Source organism: Amblyomma americanum, chromosome 4 (genome assembly GCF_052857255.1).
Source record: "Amblyomma americanum isolate KBUSLIRL-KWMA chromosome 4, ASM5285725v1, whole genome shotgun sequence".
Classification (NCBI taxonomy): domain Eukaryota; kingdom Metazoa; phylum Arthropoda; class Arachnida; order Ixodida; family Ixodidae; genus Amblyomma; species Amblyomma americanum.
Window position 1 is genome coordinate 197,284,326 of NC_135500.1, and position 21,304 is coordinate 197,305,629.

The following is a 21,304-nucleotide window of genomic DNA, read 5'->3' on the forward strand; positions in this document are numbered from 1 at the left end:
TCGTCACAAAACGGAGCTATTTCCTGTCTCCTGTTTCTGTCCCTGTCTCTTTTCACCTGACACCTGTCCCTGTCTTGCACCTGCCCTTTCGTTGTTCTGCCCCTGTCCTGTCCCTGTCTTTCTTTCTCGTTTTTATTTCTCCGTTTTCACTCAATTGTGATCGAGCCTTCGATATACGGTACCCTCAAAACAGCCAACTGAATTCTCGCCGGAATTCCGCTTGCTGACGACTGCGCAGACTTTCGAGGCGTGCAGCATTCCCTTCGCAGATTTCAGGTGCGGCAGAAACAGGCCACTCTTTGTAGAACCAAGCGGTTGTCCGTTGGCGGTCTACCCGCACGCTTCCTGTTTTTTCGCGCCGCCATTGGCCCTAACCTCACATCGCACCCTGGCCATTACGCAACAGCGGCAGTCAGGTTTTCCTTAGCACTTTTGTAGCTCAACGAAAATGCTGCCGCAGCTTTCGCAGCACTGAACACAACTGCTGACGCGGAGCATTGCATGCGAGGCGTCGGCTTGGGGTATATAGACGGGGTGCGGGTTAGGTTTGCACACCGAGGCCCGTCGGCATTGACGTCAGAGTGGAGGTAGTTGTTGCTGGGTTGTGCATGCGTGCAGGCTCAGGCGCTGCTCAGCTGCGGGGCTCGCTGTGCCTGGTAATCCCGCTACTGCAATTAAATACTGCGCGGGGAAAGCTATTTGCGCCCGTCGGAAGGAGAGAACTTAGTGACGTGATCCAAAGCTTGGAGGCCAGGGGGCGAGGAGGGAAAGACACGCGTCCAAACACGCGGACAATTGGATGCGTGTCTGATTGCGTCGTAATTAGACACGTGCGCCTCGTTTGAGCCCGAGAGCGTGACGTCGCTTCTGACTGACAATGCGCAATGAGCGTTAATGGGGGAAAGCAGGGCGCTATGAGCCAGCATGTCTATGATATACAACTATGCGGTGGCGGCGGCGGAAAAGTGTTGGATGCAGGGTTGACATGACCCCTGCCCCCATCGAACGGCATACGTCGTGATCTATTCGTAGCGTACTAAACGCTGTGAAATATAGGCATGAGGTAGAGGGGCCACATTATGTGCTAATAAACGACCTTTATCCCGTTAACCTTGCGTCTCTATACTTCCGCGGCTTGCCCGAGGCGCGTAGGTCATCGTATATAGAAACTACAGGCCCGGGAGAGGGCCACAGCCCATCCAACGCCACACAGACGACGAAGACCATCAAGCCTTGCCTGCACCGCCGTTACCTTGTTCCACGTGCAATACAGGCGCCATGCCGGTGATTTACCACCTTCTGCGGGACTGAGTTGGGCTGCAGCAAGTCTGCACCCAACACTTCTCCCCTGACGTTCGCATCTTATTGGACTGGATACTAACTCGGAGCTCGATCCGCCCGCGCCAGGGACACGCTTCTATTCTTGCGGGATTGTTCGCGCGCTATCGGCGCTGACCACCTAATGTGATCTTTATTTCTATGCACCCTCTCCCAATAACTTCGTTCCAATAAGTTCGTTGCATCCGAGCTCCAGACACATTTCGTTCTATACCAGGTGGCATACTTATGTTTGTTACATCCGAAGTAAAACACAGAAGTTTCGTTGTATCCGAGGTGGAATACTAAGGTTCTTTGTATCCGAGGTTAACACGCGAAAAGTCGTTCTTCACCTCGGAAACAACGACCTTTCATGTTCCTTATAACTAAAGTTCCTTATATCCGAGGTAATATACTAAGCTCGTTTGTAGCCCGGAGGGCAGGTTGCGACCTGCCAATGGCTACTTAAGGACGGCGGTCGACATTTCCGCGTGCGCAGACGCTTCTAACTAACGTGAACGCATTTAAAGGTATTCAATCAATCAGTCAAGAAGGAATGGTGATGATGCTTGTCGATGTGACAGTGCTGCTCTGGTGGCGATGACGATTACAAGCGAACGTCGTGAATATTAATTGGTACATTTAGTACAGTAAATTCGTTGCAGCGTAACCATTTTTACCATTGGTCAAGCTGGAGGATGAGTCATGATGCAGCTTAATCCACATTTAGGCTAACCAGGTTAGAGCTCAGCAATGAATAATGACTCCGCGTAAAAGGCTATAATTTCCTCCGATATCCACATACTAATATTAATTATAGCATTGCGCCACTGGTCACGGCAGAAGAAGAAACTTTATTTTTGCAGAAAGGATTTGTAAATATAGTCCTCTAGGCCATCGTCTAGCAGTTATGAGATCACTTTCTTAAAGATTGAGTTTGATATGATGTACTAAGGTCTGCAGGCTGGTTGTTATTACGCACACACGTACGGACACACACAAAAATTTGAGGCTGCCAAGGTTCCAGTCAAGACGGCGCATTTGTGATGGCGCGTGTATGCAAAAGCAAGGACGAAACTTGCCGCAGCCAAGGTCAGCCGTTTTTTGGCACAAGACGCCGGGAAAGCGCGGTCGCTTCCGTGGCCCGGACGCCGCTTTGGCTGGTGTGCTGTATAGGGTTCTGTGGCCCTGTAAATCACTCCCACGTTGAGTGAAAAAGGTCGCGACAGGCTGTCAAGCACGAAAGTCTGTTAAAAAAAATACTAAAGCCACAAATTTATTGTTTTCTCTTCATTTTCAAGGTGAGACAAGAGCAGTATGCTAGGCAATGGGTGAACGGCAGAGCACAACGCGTTTGGAAACTGGCGACTGTTAGCCAATAGGCTTAGGAGAGATATGTCAACCCGATACCTTCATTTGAAAACAGTTAAAGGTGTTATCGGGAAAACGGAAATTTTTGTGACTTACGCATCGCGAGCTCGAAGTACACAGCTTAGGACTCGCCGGATGTGCACTCGCGGGAGAAATACAGTCCGAACTTGTGGTTAGCAGGATACACTACACACTTCGAGCGGAAACAGGCGGGATTTTTCGAACATGTCTTCAGGAAAATTACCGCCAGACTACGTTCTTTATGCAGTTGCTGAGCACATTCTATTTTAGGAGACACGAGGGTATTCTGGCTTCATTGCTTTCACATGTTACTGTTACACTTTTAGTTAAACTTGATTTTAAAATTTTCCTGTCTTTTAATTATTTTTAGTCGCAATGGTTGGACTTTTTCCTCCGGAATGCACGCAAATGTTTTTTTAACTGCCTTGAACCGGTTACTATTCATGTATTACAAATAGCTACTTTACTGGTAATCTTAGACTACATCTTTGTTTTGTTTCTACTGCCTACTTGTGATTTTATATTACGGTTTATGGGAGGTTTAACGTCCCAAAGCAACTCAGGATGCTTGAGGGACGCCGTATGTGAAGGGCTCCGAAAATTTTGACCACCTGGGGTTTTTTAACGTGCACTGACATCGCGCAGTACACGGGCCTCTAGAATTTCGCCTCCATCGAAATGCGACCGGCGCCCGCGTCTTTCGGGTCAGCAGCCGAGCGCCATAACCACTGAGCCACCGCAGCGGCTGATTTTATATTACGTTTGTTCTGATGCCTTCTAGCATGCGGGTGTATGGTTTATGAGGCCGGTGACTTGGACAATCCTGAGTGAATCAGTTGTAATGACAGCATATATAGTGTTTGATGGGAGGAAACTATAATTGTTTTCATATCTGGTGATTTTGCATTGCTTGTGTGGCTGGAATGTACGCATAAAGACGAGGAGATGCGGAAATATAGTTCTGATATACGTCACCATCAGCATATTGCCCGTGTGTACGGCTGCTGTATTCTTGCTGTCATCGCGCTGTACGCTGCCTGACTTTGAAGCAACAAGCACGAACCAAGGTGTTCTTATTATGCTTCACATTTTGCATATTTCGTACTACGTCACGCAAATAAATGTACAGACGTTACAAAAAACTTCCGGGCCTTCTTAATCACATTCTTAGAAAATAAAATGCGGAAGCGTTTAGCTTGCCTGCTATGGTGTATGCAATGAGCGTCGAACGTTCTTGCGATTTTCTCTCCAAAACTCGGTTGAAGTTGGTTCTATATTGCGCTTATATGAAATGCATGCACCTAGAAAGTTGCATTATCAAATTGGATTCTACTAATCAGACCTACTAATCCCAACCCCCATTTTCTGGGGTGGGCTTACATCCATTTTTTTTCTTTGGGGGGGGTCCCTTGAAATATTGAGAGGTGGGCAAACTTTCAATGTTTAGATTCCTCAGATTTTCAAATTTAGAGGTGCTCTATGATTGGTTTACTGGTGGTCACGCGGTGTCGATGACTTCACGACACTCTCAATCGCATTCATATATCGCAGGGAGTCCTCATACCACTTACATACCACTACTGGCGCAAGGGTGCAGACGTTAAGAGCTGCGCCACTGCCCCGGCAGTGACGCAGGTAGTGGTGGTGGAAAACATTTATGGGCAGATACACTTACAGAAGGTTAAGCATAAGCAGACCCAGAGGTGGCCAGCCATTACAATTGTAGTACAAGTTGTAGTAGTAGTAAGTGTTTATTGATATTAATATAATAAAAAGGAAGTTAAAAGATTTTTTCTCATCCCGGCATCTGCCATCACTGTATCGGCGGCACTTGAGCTGGGGCAGCGGAAATAAAGGATAGAAGGCAGTATGAAGAAGAGAAATGAAAGAGGTGAGGGGGCAGCAAGAAAGGACATAGGGAGAGGTCATATATACACTATTTACAAAGAGTCAAAAGTAGTGGAGCTCCCTAGTTCGGGACCCCAGTGGCGTCGGCCGCCGCCCGGGCTCGCCCTGCAGGTCAGAGGAGCCGAACAGGGTCGCCTCCCAGTCCCCCTGGGGTGGGTCGGGGTGAAGGGGGATAGCAGGGTTGGAGGGGCAGGCCCACACCATGTGGTAGATGTCCGAAGACTTCTGCGCACAGCGCGAACAGCTGCCCGAAAAAGAAGGGTCGAAGTGTTTGAGAGCTGCCGGGCACAGCAAAGTATTAGTGTACAGGCGGAGCAGAAGCCGCTCCTCCGCCTTTGAGGGACCTTTACATGGGTGGGAATAAAGGTCGTGGCTAGATTGATAAAGTAGAACAATCTCATTGAAGGAGTAAGCTGGAGTGAATTCGAGTTCCTGATCGTCGGGGTCGGAGAGGAATGCCCGGTGAGAGAGCGCGCTGGCGCAGGCGTCAGCTTCCTCATTTCCCTCAAGATAGCCGTTTAAAACTTCTGAGACCGCAGTTACTATTCTTAAATTCCCGTAAGGCTCATGTGCAGCGTCACGGTGGGCGAGTGGCAACTGCGTTGAATTTGGCAATGGTGGGAAATTTGCTCACAGTCCAGTGGGCAGGATTGCCGCGGCGGGAAGATTGTGATGACGTCACAAGGTCACGCGACCTTTCTCAATTAACCAGGGCGTTTCTTGACACTGCAGATAAGATGATGAGTGGACAATTTTTTTGGGCAGCTCCTTTTCCGCATCTTTTGCTTGCCTTTGTGGCTTTCTCGTTATCAAGCATTACGGTGGCCCAAATAAAATGTAGGCAGCTTGCCAAAGCTGAACATACGCCATTCTGTTATCTTCACATGGAGGGAGAGGCAAGCAGACGCGACGTCCGTACTATCAGCTTATCGGATTAGGTTACAGACAGAGCGTCTGCGGTAAAGATTATACGATAAGACAAACTTAGGTGGAAGTGCCCCTCTAAACATGCTGCCCTTAATATTAGAGATAACGGTATGAAAATTGGGCAACTCGTAGAGCATGAATTCACCTTAAAACGTGGTTGCAGTTATATGACAGGACTTGTATGATTTTCATAAATACCGCCTCATTCATGCAAGCTGTTAGCGCAGTATCAAGCAGGGGAGGCAATTATAAACTACTACATAACACGGTGTTTAGTTGAACAAAATAATTTTGCCTTCATTGCAGCAGTTACGAGAAAAATTCTTTAATATGTAATTTATGTTGCTAAAGCAAACTTTCCCACCATGTGCGTAACCAACAGTGTCACAAATGTTCATCATAACATATGGATTGCACTCGGCGTGTGTTTTCGCCAGCGCAAGCAAAATATCGTTTAGATTGATTTGCTTTAAGTGAAAATTTTTCACTGCATTAATAACAAATAAATTTGCATAAACGACAAACAACATACGCCTCGGAAAGTCCCGGAAAAGTGCTCCGAAGCGGTAACCAATACGAGGAACATGACATCTGACATGCTATTCCAACGCACACATCACACAGATTATGGTTCCTCGCGTGGTTTTACAGGTTATGATTACTTCTGTCTGCGGCAAGCTTGTATTGTTACCGGGTTCCGGAAAAAAAAATGTCGCTGAAAAAGAAAAAAGGCCGCGGAGGAAACGGCCTGGTAAATGTCGCACGAAGCAGTCTCTATATAAGAGAGTTACAGAGACCGCAAAATAACTGCTGGCGGTTTAGCATTACTAAGCACGAAATATTGCACGAAAGAACTTTTTTTTTTTTTTTTGCACGTGGACACCATCGCCACGCACCTGAAAGCGCGATTGAGGGTTTCACTGGCCCAGGGTGCCAGTTACGCGCGTCTTCAATTTTTTCATCGTTAATGACAATTCGCTTAACGTACGCCAGTGCCGCGTTTCTGCAGCACTGTTGTCAACGCCAACGCGTATTGCTCTATACTGCCGTGTTTCTGCCGCAACGTTGTCCACGCCAACGCACGCAGAGCACATCTCTCTCTCACTACCGCCACATGTAGCTCAAAGCACGACTATTAGCTTGATAGTAGTATTAGTGGATGAAGAAGATGACGCGGAATGCACAGCACGAGAGTGCTGACATTCTTCTTCTCACCTAAACAAGAAGGTAACCACAGGTCATAAGTTCAACAGTTTTGATGTCCCTGGCTTGTTTAATACAGCCAAACATCAAAATGCTAATTCTGCGTGCTGCAGTTTAACACGAGGCGTGTTCGTCTGCGGCGATAGTCAAGTGCTCTCGCGCAGCGGCCTGCGAAGCTGATCTGTTCGCGCCGCCGCGGGTTGAAATCCCAGTCGTGGATATTTATTTGATTTTTTTATTTATTACTTTCACTTGGCGCAAACCCACAAACACCTAAAGCATACAAACATCCCAAGATCTTGCTTTTAGCGCTTTCGCACTAAAACTAGACGCATGTTCGACGCCATGCAGACAATCCTTAATTTTTGACGTCCTGGATGTGCATTGCGCACTTATGTTATGGAGACATGTCGACAAGCACCGACTTGCTCCTCTTAGGGGAAGCCAGGGATCGGTCCTTGGCCATCTTCGTGGTCACGGTTGCTTTTTCAAAACGCATGGCGTTGGTGCCTTTGCGCACTGTCGGGCGGCTGTAACAAACCATATTTCCAAGCCTCTGGTTTCAGGCATGGTGGTGGTGGTTGTTGCTATGAGGGGGGGGGGGGGGGGGGATACGGGGATACTGCTCCCGACGTATGTTGGGCCTTAGGGCATCACTCTTGGGGACCTTCAGGCATCCGAGTAGCAGTTTTTCCCATGACCTCAATCCACAGTCGTCGAGGGCATGTTCCATGTCGTAGACGGATTAGCGGGGGTAAGGGGGGAGGGGGGGGGGTGGGGGTCTGCAGCTACCGGAAACATGTGTTGAATCAAAATATAGCCTATTATATTACGTGGATCTTCTGGCATTAGTCCTTTCAGTAGCCCATGACAGGGTCCCAGAAGCGACCGCTTAAATTCAGGAGAGTGAATTGTAGTACCTGAAGTTCTCAGCATGTCTTCGCAGCGATTTCGTTTATTTGCCAACACGGTCTTCCGAAACTTCCAGGTTCGCTATTGGTTTTTCTTGCGTTAACACATCAGGAAGAAAGCAGAAAACCAAGCAAGCGTGTCGTCATTTGCGACGGAATCACGCTCCGCGCTGTGTTAATTGCTTGCATTCAATTAATGACCAGATCGAAAGTTAAAATTATCACGCAAGTTTACCGTAAAATTAGCGAAAGTTGTGACTTCTCGAGCCAATATGAGACACAATTAAGAGAATTTTTAGCCACTTCTGGGCCTGGTTCCGTTGCGCTTTTGTATTTTGCATAAGTATTCAAAATTTAGCATTTTGGAACAAAAAATGAAAACGATTTCTCGACGCTTGTCTCCCCGTGTCAAGACGCGTAGTATCTGGAGTTACTGAGAGAGAGATATATGTGTGAGTAATAAGTGGGGCTTCGTGCATGCATTACAAAAAAAAAAACACACACCCTCCTCCCCGCAATTGCTTCTCCAAAGGGTGCCCACAAAGAGTTTTAGCTTAGCGCGGATGCACTCGCGTAAACGTATTCGCGATTACCGATTGCCTGCTGCGCTGGCGCAGTTGAAGCTGCACCGCCAGGTAGGCCTAAAATATCTTGAGGGAACCGCCATTACGGAGCAGCTTTCAATGACGGAGTAATTATACTAATTAACATTCACCGCAACGCAGCCGTATGGCTTATGAAGGAAGATTCGCCCTGGTCCGGCGATCGAACCCGGGACCATAACCTATTCTGGACAGGCAGATGAGGTTCGTACCTTGTACTACGCGCCTGCAGCAGGCCTCCGGTGCGTCTCCCCTAAGCAAAAACTCTCACCTAAACCCTGTCTTTCTACACACCTGTGACAGTTCGTCCCAAAAGCGCGGGAAGCCACAAGCCTCCGATTGAACTGTTGATGACTATGGTGGATGGAAATCTTGCGCACACAAAAAACATGGGCCAGGAAGGGAACATGGTCCATGTTTTTCTGTGTGCGCATGATTTCCATCTACTACGAACAACCAACTCGCCCAAAACGCAACAGTGCTGAGCGCTCCTGGTGGCATCGACCGGACGGGGCTAGAACCCGCGATCTCGCGCCAGCATAACGCCTTTTAGCTGCGAGCGACAACTTTCGTCGTGAGAGCGGCCGCGTGTGTGTGCATGATCGACCGACTTGTCCCCGCTCCCACACAACGGACCACCCACATCAGAACAACACGCACGCTTCACGACGCAACAAAAGCGGCCGCTCGTGCGTTCCTCGTAGCGTTTCTCTCTTTCGACGGGACCGCGAGGAAGCCTTCATTACCAGGAAACGGAGACACCGCGCGCCGGCCTTGGCGCTAAGCCCCGGCGCTCGACGGGTCTTGCGGGCGGCGGATTTCGCCTCTTCCCGGCGCAACAGCAGCTCGGGGCATCGGCGGCGCAGCTATTCTCGGAATATCAACGCCGAAGGCTGCCGCGAGGAGCGGCCCTGGGTCGTGACCATGCGGGGGCTAATCAGGAAGCGAGCGCGCTAATCGCCAGCGCGGGATGTGGCGAAAGGCGGCGACGTCCGTTAATTGATGTTAACGACCTGCGCTTTTACGCGCCTCACTGCGCATAAGCGGCTGCCATAAGGTGCGTCGCATCTGTGCGACGTGGTTGCGAAACGGAGGAGGGTGATGCGAAATTTGTACGCGCGCCTTCCGTAAGAGCTCGAACCCGACCACGTTTCGACGGAGGCGTAACTCAAAGGCGCCCGTGTGCTGTGCGGTGTCACTCAGTGCACGTTAAAGGTCCCCAGGCGGTCGAAATTATTCCGGAGCCCTTCACTACGGCACCTCTTTCTTCCTTTCTTCTTTCACTCCCTCCTTTATCCCTTCCCTTACGGCACGGTTCAGGTGTCCGCCGAGATGTGAGACAGACATTGCGCCATTTCCTTTCCCCAAAAATAAATTTTCATTTTTCCGTAAGAAGCCGTGAACAGAGGCTACATTGTGTATGCATAGTAACAACTTTCACTTATGTCAACGTCGAACCTGTACGGTTTTCAAGGATGATCTAGTTGCCATGACACCCAGATCTCATGCGGGGACAAAGCTGTGGAATGCCCTTACAGATGCCGTGAAGCAAAGCAGTAATTTTCCTGTCCTGTTAAAAAAATATAAATCAGAGTGATGAGATTCAACTTTCTGAGCAGTTTTTTTTTTTTCGTGAGGAGCAAAACCGCAACACAGGACGGGACAGAGGCAGGCCACAACGCAGCCCGATTTTTTCTTTGTCTTTTTTTGTATGCCGCATTGTATAGAGACTTCGTATTTATGTATGTTTATACATATTTGTTTAGTTTATACCTTTGCTGGCTAAGTAGATTTCAACTTCCTATTTGAATGCCAGAAATTTCATGTGTAATGTAAATAGTTTGTTCAATTATGCCTGCATCCAGCTTCACTAGTTAGGATTTGCATGGATACCAACTAACTTTAGGCTAGGGATCCAAATTTTGTTTCAAACATGCTCTGTATAAATTTTAAGAAATAAAATTCGATTCAATTCAATTCAGCCTTTTTGCCACGGAAACACTCGGCGCCACTGTTTCTTTCTTGTCACCACGAAATGATTACGACTGTCTCACGCAAATTTCAACTATGCCTCATCCACAGCGTCGCACCAAAACTTTGCGTCGCCATTGATTACGTCGATAAAGCTCGGAAAACATGTATCCAGCACCGGCAGAGTAGAAAGGCGAGTCTCAAACCTCTCGACTGCTATAGGCCAGCTCTCAACTGGCTGCTGCCGTACGTGACTGTCGTCATACGAACCCGTCTGCGGCACCGGAGTCCTTCAGTAATACGACACCATGCGGCTGGGATTGAGCGCGTATGAACATAAAAAAGAATGTTTTACTAGTTTGACAAAAACGACGATGCATGGTTGCTCATGAGGTGAGCGCAGTTAAGCATTTTTGCCTGCAACTCAGAGTCTAAAGCCTACTTAATTCTCTTACCGAAGGCGGGTGGGCAGTGTTTGTTTATAGTATATCGCGATGCTTGAAAAGTCGCACCAGTGTGTACAGTCTCCATATATTCGCTTTCAAGACCAAAATTACCAGGGCTGCGAACGATACGAGAATCGTAGGATGAGTCAGGGAAAAAATGTAAGTTGCACTCTTTCTTTCTGGGATCGAATACGTGTTTATTCTCAGTGTCGTACAAACTGACGACTCTCGCATATAGTCCACCGAGTTTGATGACGACGATGATGATGATGAATTTTGAAGGCGCAAGGGCATCTTCGGCCAATGAGCAGCAAGGCATAAGGTGTTTTTCGTTACACAAGGTGGAGCCACAGACCCATTTCCTCGAAAATTTCACCCCAAAGAGCCCGAGTATAGTCTAGGGAAAGCTTGTACCCATTGTATCACCGTTGGGTCCTGGCCGCACAGGAGATCGAACCCCGCACCCCCCCCCCCCCCGCCCCACCCCACCGCTCATACTCCTCCGAATTTTCATTTATTTTTCCTCCCTTCAGAAAAGTAGGCGTTGTGTAAAAAAAAGAAAGAAAGAAACATTTACAGCGACGACGCCATTGCTATAGGACAAGACTACCTTCGTAGCGAGCTAGATTTTTAGGTTTTCCAACAAGAACAAATCAGACTGGGCCAAATTCAAAAGGGTGCGTGTTCAATGTGTGTGTGGGTGTGTGTGAGTAGGCGGGGGGGGGGGGGGGGGGGGGAGAATATTCAATTTTAAAGTTATATGCGGAAATTTTGATACGGAAATTTGGTTGTGACGGTCGATTTCATGCTGGAACAGCGCTTTCTTTTCTCTTTTTCTTTTTTCTTTATTAGAGACAGTTCAAAACAGATTGCCACAGGGGGCATAATAAAAGACCCAAGAAAGAGCCTGACGTGGCTAAGCCGTCCTGGCAGCATTCGTAGCAACGTAATCTGAAAGCATTTCACACCATTCAGACATCATGTGCGTCAGTCTGGGCTCTTGTTTTTTTTCTTTTACTGACCTTTTCTTCCAAACTCTAGCTATTCCTTTGTCCTTCTGCGAGTAGTCGAGCAACAAAGATGATTCCTTGGCTGTCCCCCCAAAATACCAGCACTCACCAGACAGAGTCCACCTTTGTATTTTTGTCACCATGAACAGCTTTTTACTAGTGTAATGTGCGAATGGTTTTGTATACTTATAGCTGTTCTTGTAGAAGAAATTGCTATCATTAAAAATGGACGCAAGTTCAATGAGATACCGGCAGACAAAAATGCAAGTGGAAGCTTACTTTAACTAGGTTGACATGTTACTGCTGGCTTGTCGTAATGGGTTGAGCGAGAGGTCGGGTCATCATGTGCTCTGCGCACAGTTTCGTCTCGGTGTCCTACACGCAGTTTATAATCCTGCTTAAACGACTAATTGGTCAAAGCGGATGATGATAGTGAACAAACAGTGCTTAGCTAGCAGGCGGCCAGGCGGTGCTGCTTGCCGGCAGAGGCGTGTAAGCTAGTTAAACAGTACCTCAAATCGTACAACTGCGAATGTTTATCCAACAATAACACCGTCGCATCCCGTCCCTGGCTTCCTTACTTCGTTAATTGCAATTTTGACAGTAGGTGTAACTCGCACTCAATAGTCAGCTAGCTATGCCAGCTAGCAATGACTACTGACCTTTTTCGGTCGAAACAGAATTTAAAAAACTAAATTCGGCGCACTTCTAGTTCGGCGCAGTATAGTTGAGGGCTCGGGATTAACTTAGACTGCCTAGGGTTCCGTAACGTGCACTGGCATCGCACAACGCAAGGCGGCTTTTTGCGTTTCGCCTCCATCGAAACGTGGCCGCTTTGGCCGAGATTGCATACGGATCCTCCGCCTCAGTAGCCGAGAGCTCCTAAGCTGTGAGCCATCGAGGCAGTGCGTGCATGGTGACCTTTAATGGGTCTTCTGACAGCGCTCCATTACGAGCGCATGTCCGCCCACGTTCAACTTCGTCGATCCGAAAATAAACCGCCCTAATTCAGCGCTTGTGGAGCTGTTCGCGTGAACTTCACTCGACTCGCCACTCATCTGCGCGTCCGTCCGACTACTTTATATGGAAATGCCGCCTCCTTGCATGAAACTCGTCTTTTTACATCTTCTTGGAAAGTGCTTGTCCCAAACGTGTGCTTTAAGTAAAAACCTTTGGCCTAACGTTTGACCTGAGGCAGATGATAAGAGTGGCGCTTGCCAGACGTGACGTCACCACTGAAGTTATGACGTAATCTTAAAGAGGGTTACCGGAGTTATCCAACTACCCGCGCGCGGGTTTGTCTCCACAGCCCGCCTCTATCTGACGCCCACAGAAGTAATTAAAGGCGTGCTTCTTCGCTGCACTGCGCGACCAGAAACCGTGCTCTGCCAGCGTGATGGGAAGCGACTCCCACGTGGTGCTCATTATACGAGGCCGATCCTCGGGGTCTGTTTGCCTTAGACAAGCCAAACACGAGACACGCGCACAGAGAGACAAGAGAGACAGCGTGTTGTAAACGGAAACGCACTTGCAAAATTATTGTCTCGGCAGCGTGTGCGTATAGAGAAGTTGGAGACGCTCCAAAGGGGATCCTAGGCACTACTGCAAAGTCGAGAGGCAAAGGAAAACCTAATGGTAAACAAAAGAAGGAAAAGAAGACAGAAATTTAGAAAGGACGGAAAGAAAGAAAGAAAGAAAGAAAGAAAGAAAGAAAGAAAGAAAGAAAGAAAGAAAGAAAGAAAGAAAGAAAGAAAGAAAGAAACAAACAAACAAACAAACAAAGTGTACCCGCAAGTGGCTTGTTAACAAGCATATGCAGATCGTCAGCCACAACGCTCCCACCTAAGCACACGGCAACAAAGCAGTGCTCTTGTGTAACGCAGTCGCTGCTGCAACGAGTGGTACTGAGTGTTTCGTTGCAAGGCGGATATGCAAATTTAGTGCCTGATGAAGCGAGCTCTATCGAAAGAATGAAAGAATCAGATGGGCTATGTCGTTAGCAGTGATGTAGCGAGCTGTGTTGGAGTGTCGTTCTTAGCGGATAATAATTTCGAGTTCAAGCTTTAGGCATTCTGTTTGTTCGAGAGAGCCAGCCAGGGCATGCAAGTGAACTGCTCATATTTCTGCAAACGGCGTCGACTTAGAATTTGTAGTCTTTGACATATCGAGACATTTTACAGCCCCGATATTCCTTGAGCAAGATATAGAGCTACTGAAAGCGGCATCTGTGGCGAACACCTTAGCCGCCAGCATTGACCTGGATTGCAATGCACAGTTTAGGAACTAACAGAGAAAGTACTATAATGTCGATATAAAAATTAATATTAAGAGATATTATGTAATATTGAAAGTCTGGATGGGAACTACCGCTTAGAATGGGGAGCAAGGTGTTGGAACTTCTAAGGAAGCTGTGCTGACTACTCAGAGCAGTGGGCACAGGTCGGAAATATGGGAAATAAATTACCCACAGAAAAAGAAGTGGCTGGGGCGCATATGGAAGGCACTCTCAGGTTATGAACGGCAGCTTGGCGGTATCCTTCATAACAGCTCTATGCTGCCAGTATCCACATATGGGTCCAAAACTCGGGGGATAAGGTAAAGGCTCGAAATTAAGCTGAGTACAGCACAACGAGCTATACGGAGGGAAATCAAAACGAGTAGCGTTAAGCGGTGCAGATTTAGAACGACATTGAGTAAGTTATAAATGAAGCGAAAATAAATGGAAAATCATTGACTTAGGAGGGACGTGTAACGCGGCGAACCGGTGACCTCTAAGGTTAACCGAGTGGATTTCTAAGGAGTTAAAACGTAGCCTGGGGCGCCAGAGAGTCGGGTGGAAGATGAGATTAGGAGACTAGGATAAGACGACCGCGGTTGGCGCAGGGCAAGGAATAGGCCTTTTGTCCTGCAGTATGTACGCGACATGCCAGGTCATGGTGAATGAGTGCAGCTTCAATCAAACAAATGTTTATGGAAGACAATACTGGCGAAAAACAAAAAAAAAACAAATTATTTCTGTACCGCCTTTCAATGCGTCCTGGAATAATATATACCAGGTGTTTCAGGGAAGACTTTCAAAAATTTTCACAAATAGGCTTTTTGGGGTAAAAATATGGCTTTTGCAGCATAGTATTACCAGTGTTGGCGCACACCGCGGAAAACTGGTGAATCGTCTTAAGTATAGTAAGCTGGTTAACTAATTTTTAATGATTAACTTTTTACCTAATAGAGTTAAGCGCCTAGTTTCAATTAGAGATTTGTAGCCGGACGTTAGTAATAGCCATATCAGTTATTATAATTTAGAAAAAGCGACTACCCTTGGAGCTATAGCTCGACAAATTTGGCTTTTTTTCTTTTTTTATCACTAGTTAAGTGCACTGGGAAGGTTACTTTGCCTGCATGCTTTTCGAAAGCGCATGTATTCTGGCACGATGTTGCCAAATTTTGTCGAGCCACAGCGCCGAGGACAATCGCATTTTCAAAATTCTAAATACTTATATGGCTATTACTCACGACCCGCTACAAATCTCTAGTTGCGACGAGTTACATAGCTGTGACAGTAAAAAAGTTAATTATCAGAAATTAGTTTAGTTTACTACATAAGACAGATCACCGGCTTTCCGGTGTCCGCAACATTGGTAATACAAAGTTTTTACTCCAAAAAGTCTTTTTGAAAATGCTTGAAAGTCTTCCCTAAAAAATGCTTGAAAGTCTTCCCTAAAATTTATAATAAACTGCACATCTCCAACCAATATTTTAACTTTAACCCAATGTTTCGAAGCCGAGTCGGCTTCGAAACATTGGGTTAAAGTCTCTGCCCTCAGTCATCCCTGATGAAGGAGCCGAGTCGGCTTCGAAACATTGTGTTAAAGTTAAAATTTTGGTTGGAGATGTGCAGTTTATTATAAGTCTTCAAACCCAACCAGACAGGCAAATCTGTCAAAATGTTTAGTTTTCAATCTTCCCTAAAATGCACACCCGGTATATGCCGGCCTAAATGTCATTGTGCGAATTCAACATTGCACCATTAAATCTCGAGCAATACACTTTGAATGAGAAGAAAACAAATTTCTTCGACACAGCCGCCTTCCTTGAACTTTTGACAGCGAGTTTTATTACTGCACGGCGACGCATGACGGTTGCAGCGGCATTCTATAGTTCCTACTTCCAGAGTATGGTTATTTCAGTTCACGAGGGCAGATGCGACGTGCGACATTAACGTTGTTTTCGCATTCGCAAATGTTTCAATAAAGCGTGTGCATCTTATAATGAAACTCCACGTTATAGAGACAGCTCTCTTCTGTGCATATATTTGTTGCTTGTTTTTTGTTTCGTGCTGTCGTTGAAAAGGGATGAACTGGCACGAACTGTACCCGATACTTTCATATCCCACATTCACTGGTACATTCACATTATCGCAAAACTGCTGCGTTCAAGGGAACCTCATCAAGTTTTCTTCGGATGGCTCGTTTTGAGCCATTCGTCTTGACGGCGACCGTGTCATCTACTTCTCTGCACTTGTCTTCCGCACCTTTCAACATTAACGGGCGGAACTTCGATTTCCTCCCCTTGATGCAACGGCACATACGCTCCCAGTTGGATGTTTCACTGTGCACGACACATAATTGATCCGTCGTTATTAGAATGGAGAACGGCGCGTGACAATCAGCGCACCGTAATGAAAGGCAGACAGGGACAAGGGCTGACTTACATCTGCATTTTATTTGTTCTAAACTTTCATCCGTAAACGTTATCCTTTTGACCCGAGAGACGAGGGTTCGATCCCGCGGCCGCGGCGGTCGAATTCCGATTGAGGCGAAATTCTACAGGTCCGTGTACTGCGCGATGTCAGTGCACGTTAAAGAACCCCTGGTGGTCGAAATTATTCGGAGCCTTCCACTAGCCTCAGTCGCTTTGGGACCTTAAACCCTATAAACCAACCAAACCAAACCAAACGAAGCCAAATATTAAGCTTTAAATTCATCTTTCTGCGGCCAATGCCCCACCGTGGGCACGCGCCATTTTTCAAGTGCACCTGAACAGCATTTCAGTAGAACTCAGGAGTAAGGATGCGCTCGTCTTTGTCTGCAGCTCATCCGCCCTGTGTTTATTCTCGTTTATCCTTGAGAACAAAACACGTTCCCAGCCGGCGCTGCAATTCGCCGAAGCACTAGCTACGACGCTTTCTCCGCCTTGCGTCCAGATAAGAGCAAGGAGTGCTAAGCCTCGGCTGCAGTCTCTCTCTGTCCGGCCTGCGCAAGCGTAGGAAACAAACCTTCGCGGAAAGAAGCTGTCTCGCCTTCTTCTCGGGACGGCGGCGAGACGGGTGCGAGACCGATGCCTCCTCGGGCTATTTGCGTGTCGCCCGACACCGAAGGGTGCTGACTGCCGCGGCTGGCGCAACCGAGCCGCCCTGCGCGGGCCTGCATGCGCGATCGCTTTTCGACGCAGCTGCGCCGGCGGTTGTAAACAGTGCGCGACGCACATACGCTGCGCTATATCGAGTGTCACACCGCGTGCGCGCAGTGCACCCGCCCCGTGTGCGCGTCGTTTCGATAACCCCCAGCTCTGTTTGCCGCGGTGAGATGATTTAGTATATGCTCCCCGCGCCACGTGCTGTACAGAATTGCATGCCAACGAGACGTCTGTTTTGGTGGGTTTTATCAATGTCAGCCAACCGCGCATGTTTAGTCTGGTCGGCGCGCGGAAGACGGTTAAATTTTACGCGGCCGAGTCTGTGTTGCATTTTTTTCTAAATCCCGTCTGTCAGTCTTCTGCGCTGTTTACCGGTATTACCGAGTAGATACACTACGCGTTTCTCTCTTCTCGTCTGCATTGCATAAGCATCTTCTCCTCATACCACTGGTAATCGCAAGGCAACGTGCTTTGTCGAATGCTGGCAACCGAGTGCGTTCAAAGTCGCGGCTTCGGTCGAACTGTATACGTCTGTACTTCGATCAGATCAGTTTTCACCAGCTGCCCTCCATGAAAGAGCTCAAGGGTACCAGGATCCCTGAATTCTTTATTCTTTCGGAGCCTTTGAACCACAGCCGTTGATGACCGCTTTATTTCTCTCGTAGAGTTTACAGCTGTCGGCAATCACGCACGTACAACAGGAGAAAACACTTCATAAACTATACATACGTTCAGAGTATCAAAAGGAAGATGCTACAGGAGCATATGTCTCCCTTCTTTCGCACTGACTTTCACTCCGACGCATTTAGAGTCACGTGTGTGCTGGTCCCATTCACAGTTTCAGTACTGACTGCGCTTGCACTCATATTTAAGCATAAAACAACCGCAAATACACTGGCTGCCATGCAGGCACGCAGTTCCCACAAATGGCACAGAGTACAGTGATATATATATATATATATATATATATATATATATATATATATATATATATATATATATATATATATATATATATATATATATATATATATATATATATATATATATATATATATATATATATATATATATATATATATGTGTCGCCGATCGCCGTAGCTCACTTGGTAGAGCACCGGACGTGATATTCGGGGGTCGTGGGTTAGGATCCCATTGGCGGCATGATTGTTTTTTCTGCTGCTTTATAAGTAATTTTTTTTAAACGAAAAGCTTGGCACTACAAATTAAAAAAAAAATAGAAACATTCCCCTGTGCACCTTGGTTTCGGTGTCTGTTGGCTACAGTGTGTGTGTGTGTGTGTGTGTGTGTGTGTGTGTGTGTGTGTGTGTGTGTGTGTGTGTGTGTGTGTGTGTGTGTGTGTGTGTGTGTGTGTGTGTGTGTGTGTGTGTGTGTGTGTGTGTGTGTGTGTGTGTGTGTGTGTGTGTGTGTGTGTGTGTGTGTGTGTGTGTGTGTGTGTGTGTGTGTGTGTGTGTGTGTGTGTGTGTGTGTGTGTGTGTGTGTGTGTGTGTGTGTGTGTGTGTGTGTGTGTGTGTGTGTGTGTGTGTGTGTGTGTGTGTGTGTGTGTGTGTGTGTGTGTGTGTGTGTGTGTGTGTGTGTGTGTGTGTGTGTGTGTGTGTGTGTGTGTGTGTGTGTGTGTGTGTGTGTGTGTGTGTGTGTGTGTGTGTGTGTGTGTGTGTGTGTGTGTGTGTGTGTGTGTGTGTGTGTGTGTGTGTGTGTGTGTGTGTGTGTGTGTGTGTGTGTGTGTGTGTGTGTGTGTGTGTGTGTGTGTGTGTGTGTGTGTGTGTGTGTGTGTGTGTGTGTGTGTGTGTGTGTGTGTGTGTGTGTGTGTGTGTGTGTGTGTGTGTGTGTGTGTGTGTGTGTGTGTGTGTGTGTGTGTGTGTGTGTGTGTGTGTGTGTGTGTGTGTGTGTGTGTGTGTGTGTGTGTGTGTGTGTGTGTGTGTGTGTGTGTGTGTGTGTGTGTGTGTGTGTGTGTGTGTGTGTGTGTGTGTGTGTGTGTGTGTGTGTGTGTGTGTGTGTGTGTGTGTGTGTGTGTGTGTGTGTGTGTGTGTGTGTGTGTGTGTGTGTGTGTGTGTGTGTGTGTGTGTGTGTGTGTGTGTGTGTGTGTGTGTGTGTGTGTGTGTGTGTGTGTGTGTGTGTGTGTGTGTGTGTGTGTGTGTGTGTGTGTGTGTGTGTGTGTGTGTGTGTGTGTGTGTGTGTGTGTGTGTGTGTGTGTGTGTGTGTGTGTGTGTGTGTGTGTGTGTGTGTGTGTGTGTGTGTGTGTGTGTGTGTGTGTGTGTGTGTGTGTGTGTGTGTGTGTGTGTGTGTGTGTGTGTGTGTGTGTGTGTGTGTGTGTGTGTGTGTGTGTGTGTGTGTGTGTGTGTGTGTGTGTGTGTGTGTGTGTGTGTGTGTGTGTGTGTGTGTGTGTGTGTGTGTGTGTGTGTGTGTGTGTGTGTGTGGAAGCGTATAGCTATAGAAATCTGCGTCATTTCGCTAAGAAACACGGCGTGCGCTGGTGTACTGCATGTTAACCGGCTTTACAGACATGGGCTAAGAAAGGCCTAAGTTGCGCACGGGCACGTTAAACTGCGAGCAATCCGCTCGGCGACTCAGTACCTCTTCTCGCCGCATCGGCCAAGTGGCGCGATAGCACGTGACCGGCGACTGCAAGGATCCGGTTCTCATCTATCTATCGGTTTACTCAGCTCGCACAGGGCGTAGCTGAGCAGCGAAGATAGGAGTACGCGCTCTATTATTGGCAAGCTCGAGAGCTTTGGCAGCGAAAAACAAGAGGAACTATACAGCGAACAACGGGAGGCGCTTGTCCGCGTTTCTCTACAGCACCGCGCGAACACAGCAGGCAGGCAGCTCGCTTCGCGGAACGCGAGTGATTCTAGGGCCTCTTCAATCCCAATAAAGTTTACCCTCTTTCCCTCTTTCTTGGCGCACTCACCCGCTTTGGGGGAAGGGGCGCGTACCTTGACCCGATTTATGCGTGTTTAGCGAGGAAGCGGCGTTCGGAATGCAGTATCAGTGGCTCGTTTCTACGCCTCCATGGAACACCTGCGCTGCGCCCTTGCGTATATATCGCCACCAGCGCTATATAGACAATCGAGAGCACGCATCTAGCTCGATATAGTGCCGAGTGGCAGGATTTTCCGAGTTTGCGGAGTTGGTCCTATCGTTCATTGGTCGGTAGAGTCGAGTGCACAGTGCGAGGCCGCGAGCAGTATCGCAAAACGACGTAGAAGAAGGAGAAGAGGCTTGAGAACCGAAACTTCCGTGTGCACACTCCCGAGACCAGTTATTTCCAGTTTTTGTTCTAACCGCGGAGCGTCTTGAATTCGAAACCGACGTGGCTGCGGTCCCCTATCGGAACGGGAAGGATCTTTGGGCCGTCATTTGTCTCGCAGCACGGAGTCCAGTCCCGTATATATATATAGCAACCGGAAAATATTTATACACGTTTATACGCTGGGAGGAAAAAAAGAAAAAAGAAGAACCATGCGCTTGCTTTTCTTCGCACGCTATATTACACTTCGGGAAACTGTATACCATCGAGGCTTAAGTATAGGTATATGTGAGCAGGGTAAAAACGCTTCACGGCGCATACTGATGCACATACGTCAGCCGCGGCGGGAATCTGTAGCGGAAGAAAGAAAAAAGAGCATGCAGCTTCGTGGAGTTAATACGGAGTTTTTATTCGTCCTAAAAGAGTGGGGATTTTGCCGGCCAACGGAACCTCTTAATTCAGAGTCAAGCTAGCGGAAATAATTGACATGCTGGAGACTATACGAGAAGAATCCGACGAAGGAAAGCAATGGATCGCGGAGATGGTGCAACGCACGAAAGCTCGGTTTCAAAAGAAATGCTAGAAAAGCTTTTCCAGGAACGACTGGACATTCACTGCTACTTAACATTGCACTAACGTCAGTTTTTTTTTTTTGCTTAGCTAAAACAAGAGACTGAACCAGCCGGTGTTCAGATAACAAGGTGGGGCAACGGAACGCGATGAAGAATAAAGGAGACTGGGAATTAACTGCGCGTTTTAAGGAAAAGGGGCCGCGGAAGTGACGACACAAGACAAGGCTGGCTAGCAACCCCTAGAACGCTGTAATTTTCCTAGTAGGTTACGCCGACTAGCTCAGGTGCCGCTTTTGAAAGAAGACAGTGCTTGCACTGTCTGTTGATCTCTTTTTTTTTTCTATCTGCCACGCTGCACG